We start from the raw sequence: 6957 nt of genomic DNA, 5'->3' as shown, positions 1-6957 counted from the left end.
TTTCGCTGTAAAAAGGAAACGGGAACAACAGTTCATGCAATCTGGACATGTGAGAAAGTGAAAAAATTTTGGGATGATCTAAACCAGATACTAAATAAAATCACAAAAAGCAATATACCAAAAAACCCAGAGATCTTCCTCCTAAGTAATATAAAAAACAAAGATTTTGGACTTGATTTGGATGGAGCACAAAAAAGATTTGTTATGATAGCCCTAGCTGTAGCAAAAAAATATATTATATCAACCTGGAAATTAGAAGATAATTTGAGAATACAACAATGGTATATAGAAATGAATAAATGTATTCCATAAGAAAAAATAACATACAATTTAAGAAATAACATTACAATATTTGAACAAATATGGGAGCCATACATGAAACACAATAGAGAAAACCTACCGTGGACATCGACCACCAAACATGACAGAAGGAGAAGATAATGAAAAGAACTGACTCAGTGGAATTTTTTGTTTATTTTTATTGAGTGACAACATTGTTTAACGGGTTTAATGTATCTTAGATTCTGAACTTTAAATAAGTGGGAGGGGAGGTGAGGGAGGGAGGGAGGGAGGGGAGGTGGGAAGGGGGGGGGGAGGAGAAAACGACACTGTATATATTTGAAAAGGAAAATGTATGTATCTTGATCAATATGGTTTATAGTGTGAAAAATAAAAAAAAAGATTATTTTAATTTATTAAAAGAAGGTTGCTCTGCAATTATTACATCAACAACCACTAGAATGTGGATGCTCCATATTCAGGATATAGGGGAAGATGTTGGGATTTCAACTGTTATGAACAATGCCCAATATTCTGTCTGGGCGTACTTCAAACAGATGGCATTAACATTGACCTCTCGTTTCTCTCTTTGACTATCCCCCTCTCTCTCCTTTTCCACCCTGATATCCACCCTTGACCTCTTGCCTGTGCTCCTCCCCTATCCCTTCCTCCTTCCTCCCCGCCTTCTTATTCAGATGTCTGCCTGATTTTGTTTTTTCTCTAGCCTTGATGAATGGCTCCAGCCCAAAATGTTGGTACTATATCTTTGCTGTGTGATCTGCTCTGTTTCTCCAGCAGCTTTTATGCATTAAACTACAATCACAGCATTTGCAAACTTTCTGGTTTAACTCACAAGGACAAGTGGCTGTGAACGGTAACCACCTGTAAATGTCAACAGCTGTCAGACAATACTTGGAAATGTTTGACTATATGTAGCAATAACTTAAGATAAGAAACATTAATTTATGAAGTTAAATTTCTCTTTCACCTACTTGTACATTACCTCTACTAAAACAAATTGTAAATTTACAACTTGATTTGTCATAGATAGCCAGCAACTATCATAATACCTAAAACGACATCAGACCAACATAGCAGCTAGAAATAAGGGAACTTTACAGATGTTTTACATTGAAATCCACTTAGAAAATGCCATTTTTACTCTATTAATATAGACTGTATCATAGAGAATAGACATTTGAACTTTCATGATTAACAGTCACCCTCCTTTGAATCAAGCTCATTGAAAATTTCACGTCCATTGTGAATATAAAAAATGATTGTTTTATTTCAAGTGTTTATGAAAGTGACAAAATAATGTCAAAAACATAATTACTTTCCAAATTGATAGAGGAGGTCATGTTCACTAATCACCAAATACAAAAATAGCAGTCTATCATAAAATGTGTTTCTATCATTTAATTGACTTGGGTATTATTATGCAAACATCAGATCTGACAGTATAATTGTTAATTTTGTGGCTGAGAATTTAAATCCTCACCTTATCTGCAAACTAGGGCACATAAATCAAAGAATTAAGTTGAATTAAGATGAGGTCATGCACCTGACAAACATTTAGATCACGACCAATGTACTGACAAGTCTAATAAGCCTGTGAGTATGTGTGAATGTTGCTTATGCCACTTTGGGATCTAAATTACACTTCAAAGGTTCAAATGGTTTCTTTTATTGCTCATGATATACCTCAACTTTGTCAGGTGAACGCCTGGCATCAGATGACATCATCTCATGTCAGGGATTGATAGCTTCGACCCCTGGTACAATCCCCAGCATCTGCAGATGCTGGAGTTGCAATCAGGCAAGTGTGAAACGGGTAATTGCATTGTGGGATTGAAATGATCCAAGTTTTTGTGTGAGTGCAGGAATGTGACGAAAAAAAAGATTAAAATGAAGGTATATACTTTGCCATGGGAAAGTGGCAGCGGGGGAGAGAAAGAGAGAGGAAATAAATAACAATAAATAGCAACAACGGACAATTTTCAAATAGCGTGGGGGGGGGGGAAAGCAATGGCAGACCTGACTTCTAAGAAGGGTGTGCAGGAGAGAAACCCCTCTATGAATGCTCCATGCATACAGCCCTTTCTCTGCCACATGGAATTCTGGGAGGGGAGGTCAGTCATTGGTTTTTCTCACGGTATTTATAAATTGTATGCAATAGTGCTACCCAATTGTCTGTTACTTTCCCATGATCCTTTATAAAGGTTTATATAGGTCAGCACAACATCAGGAGCTGAAGGGCTCATTCTGTGCTGTACATAAAGCTTAATTATATTATAATTATGCATGAATCATTTTGTTCAAAGATCATAATACATTGATCAGGATTTAGGACAGGTCCACCATCACTCGATGCATCATGACGTCAGTAGAAGGTAGAACAGTCCTAACCCTTGGGATGGCTCCTTGCAAGTGTGAAGGTGTTCAGTATCCCATTGAGGACTGGTCAAGTGTGAAAAGCCAAACCTCCATTCCTATCCCATGACATTGAATGGCCGATTTAGTGGAATGCAAGTATGAAAGGGACTAAAGAGTCATCATGAACATTGTTCCATGGGCTTCCCCTACAATAGGAGAAAGAGAAGCAAAAGAGAGACACTGAATGCCCACATCTGTCAGCAACACACCGCAGTCCCAGAAGCTGTGTGGACTCCTATTCAAACCATCGGTAACTCAAGCTCCAAATCCAAACCTCCAATATGGCCAGGAAGCCTTCAGCGCCCAGACCCCTTCTTCCCCTGAGCACCCTCTAAATCCCAGTTCCAGTACTCGATTCAAAAGAGCCAGTCTCCAGTAGCTCACAGCCTTTGTGGGTCCTTTGACCTGCAAGTTGCTTGAAGCCTGTGTTGGTCCTTCAACTGCTGAACCCCTCACCATCTTATAAGGTCATCCCTATGCTTTTTCTCAACTGGGGGTGGGGGGAGTTGGGTTGGGTGTTCTCCCCATTTCTGGTTCCTTGAACTGGTCCGCTGCTCCCCAGAGCCTGCAAACTTTAGCACCTTGGGCACAGACCTTCATGGTTACAGAATTCAAAATAAGCTCAGTGGGCTACTTGAAAAGGCTGTTTAAAGCCTGTGTGGAGTTGGTGGCAGTACCCCAAGGAGCAGAGCAGTGTCTCCACTTCCTGCTCAGAACCAGCGGCAGCATTTCTTATAAAAGTGGAGAAAAAGTGGCAATTTTAAATTCAGTGGCTGCCACACTGCTCTACTTTTTAGTTAAGGTACTTGACAGTTTTTAGCTTTTTCCTCACGAATATAGCAAGAGCCAAGTGAAAAAATAGTACATCAGTAAATAATTGAAGGGAGGTTTGTGGATCATCAAGGGAGAAATTGTAATTGTATTGCACAGTGCCACATTTTCCAAAGTTACATTTTAATCCCATGTGGAGAAATTCTGACCTACACGCTCACATTTTTCTACAGTGACCTTTGAGGTATTTCCAGAAATCTCTGCAGATAACCTTTCAACCAATCATTATTTTCAAATGACAGACTCATTCGCTTCTCAGTCATTCAGTTGCCAGATTTACACAGACTACAGGTTTATTGATCTGTTAAAACTGGGATCTGCTGCAGCCTTTCCCCATTAAAGAGGGCAAAAGGTAGTTTAAAAAAAAAGCCCTTTCCTAACTTATTTGCTGTTCCCAAAAACTCCTCAATGCAATGGGTAATTCAGCAAACCTGATATCGCCAGTGATCACTTTGAACTTTCATCTTGGTCCCAGAATTGCAAATATCCTGAATCTATAGGCGAGAAGAAAAGTTCACACTAGGAGGCAGTCCAAGAGAGTCCCGATTTCACTACCTGTACATCAGGAATAGATAACAATATAACAGTATTGGCAGTAAATGACTTTCTTAAATGTTTTGTTATAAAATCTTGGATTTTGTTATCAACAGCAAAGTGATGTTGCTCAAAAATCTGTCCATATTGGTTCCAGTACAGAATTCAAGAAGTATCAACTCCAATTAAATCTGACAAAGGGAGTGAACTTTTTAATAAAGTCCAGAACGAAACATTCCATTGATTGATTCAAACCCAAAACCTGTTAAGAAATCAGGATGACTGAAATCAGGTTTCTGGATTATGTACACAGTTATTCCTAATTAAATGTGTACATTGATAACTAACTGAATAAAAACTAATCTTTTCCAATTCTTACAAATATTACTCCATATTCTTAAAGTATGGAATCACAGGAAATTAATAATCTCAATTGTGAAGCAAACTTGTATTTACTAACAGTAAACAAGAAAATCTTCAGATGCTGGGGTTGAGTGCAGGTTATGCAGTATCCATAGGAAGCAAAAAGCAGTCGACACTTCCCTGACAAAGGGCTTAGGCCCAAAACATTGTGCTTCATAATTAATAACCCCTTTCTTAACCTTTTAAAGCAACTATGTTGTCACCAGTGGTGGATTAACTACCACCTGGGTCTCCAGGCTTAGCTTTAGTAAGGCCCCCCGACCTTCCCCCCCTCCCTCCCACCCCGTGATGTCCTCACTTCACATATTCTAAATTTATCTGCCGGGTATAGACTTGGGGTGTGAGTGTGTACTCTGAGCTCAGCGATGGCAGGATAGAATTGATGGACTGAGTGGCAATAGCCCAGTGGAGGGGAGGGGTTTGGGCTGGTAATGGGTTGCCTTGGTGCTGGCTGCTGGCAGGGACCTTATCGCTGGACTCTGACACAGGGCTGCATTTGGGGCAATTTGTCCCTGTTCAGCTTTCTGCTGTGCAACACCCCACTCCACCCCACCCCCAAGCTTGTATCACCCACAACCAGGCCACCCACCCGAGAAATTCAGCTCTCACCCCACACCATGTAAATTACATCACAGGGGTTTAATACTGATTTGGAAGTCGGGAGCTACAAATCATGCAGAATGGAACTCACCATGCAACTGACTGCCCTCAGAAGATCAACAACATATACGACACATCAGCCTGGTTGGTAGGTATTCAATCCACAACCATTCACCGACTTCCCTCCACTGATGCACAGCAATAGTATTTGTAAATTTGTATCATCTCCAGGCTGCAGCCACCACTCAGAAATACTCCTTGGGCAGGATCTTTTAACCCATGACAACATTACACGAAGATGGAAGGCCAAGGGTAGCAAAAGCATGGGGACATCAGCATGTGGATGTTCTACCACAAGCCACACACAATTTGACTTGAAATACCGTCGCCTTTCAGCAACCATTGCAATTTTCAAACTCTGGGTACAGTATAATTTCCAGAAACTGTTCTGTCATTCATAATTTAAACAGCATGAATAAAATAATTAAAACGATCACTTACTCTGCTCCCGCCTGGGGTTCATTGAATCAGTTGTCCCTGACTTTTCCGTGAGCGATGCCGGTGCTGTATGAAATGAACCCTGCTGCAGGAGGCAGACCTCAGGCTCAGACTCGCGCTCTTCCTGCAAGCACGTGAGTATTGACAGGTAGCATTGGGATCAGCAGAGCCCAAGATCCCACTGCTGTCATCATGGACATGGACAGTCGCATAATAAATAACTGCTGCTTGCTGGTTAGCAAATTATCACCTGTGTGGCTCACAAGAGGGGGACAAACAGTTAATTTGTTAGTGATTTATACGTCACATTTGCTGCCCAAGATTATTTAATAGATGGTGTTCCCTTGGTTTGGAAAGTGAGTGACGTGTTGGGGCCCAGTATGTTGGAATAACAAGGAAGAGTTTAGGAATCCCCCCCACGAGTCCCTACGAGCAAGACAGAACTCGGCAGCAGGCACTGAACTACCTATCCCCCAAGTAGTAGCTCGGTGCCTGCTGCCAGGTCATGTCACACTCATTGTGAGGGGCTCCTAAACTCTTCCTTGTTATCCAGCACACTGGAGATTACAGGCCCCACCCCGCCCAGTGCTCCACCTTCCAATACTTTTGGATTTTTAATATCTCTCCAATGATTTGGATGTTAAAAATCTAATAGTTTGGTGGTAGGAACTGGGAAGGTGGAGGATTGGGGAGTGGGTGTTGAATTCAAGTAGCTCACCCAGATTGCCTAGAGGCAATAAGTAATTAGTAGCACTCTGGTGGGCGCTACTGGGTGATTGAGAGACCAACTCAGTTTCGTCCACCACACTGCCCACTAATTCCTTAAGTGTCTGTCTCCAGGCGCTCTGGGCGAGGAGAGCTGCTTTTAACACCCCCCCACCCCCTGCCATCATCCTCCACCTTCCCACCAAACTATTAATTTTTTAATGTCTCTGACCAAATTGCATGTTAAAAAGCCAAAAGTTTGAGGATTGTACATACACTGCAAATCTTCATGCCGACTCTGACTTCATGCCGACTCTGACCCCACGTCGACTCGAGCCCAGTCATCAGCTTCACCTGCGCAGACACAATAAGTAGAGATCAAGTGCCTACCCTTTACTGAATAGGCTGAAGCCTAAGCGCTTGGGCCCCCTTACCCTCTGGGCCTCCAGGCTTCAACCTACTCAGCCTAATGGTCAATCTGCCACTGGTTGTCATGTTTGCAAGTGTTTAAGGTTTAAGGAATAGTTGGCAAGCACCTGAAAGAGTAAATACATGTATTGCAATGGCTTTGGGACAAAAGTGTACAAAGGAGACTTGTTTTAGTAATCTTCTTATCACTTTAATTACAATAATTTGGATGGGAAATAATGA

General features: G+C 41.5%; 1 long non-coding RNA gene across 1 annotated transcript; it reads right to left on the bottom strand.

Annotated features, from left to right (window-relative positions):
• Positions 1 to 1567: 1567 nt before the first annotated feature.
• LOC138744078 (uncharacterized) lies at positions 1568 to 6717 on the bottom strand. The gene is made up of 3 exons (XR_011345249.1): positions 6583 to 6717; positions 5605 to 5851; positions 1568 to 4101 (listed from the first exon to the last, which is right to left on the bottom strand). It is a non-coding gene; the product is annotated as an uncharacterized lncRNA (long non-coding RNA).
• Positions 6718 to 6957: the final 240 nt, after the last annotated feature.

The sequence above is a fragment of the Narcine bancroftii genome, chromosome 10 (assembly GCF_036971445.1).
Source record: "Narcine bancroftii isolate sNarBan1 chromosome 10, sNarBan1.hap1, whole genome shotgun sequence".
Lineage (NCBI taxonomy): Eukaryota > Metazoa > Chordata > Chondrichthyes > Torpediniformes > Narcinidae > Narcine > Narcine bancroftii.
This window is presented reverse-complemented; position numbering and strand designations above follow the sequence as displayed.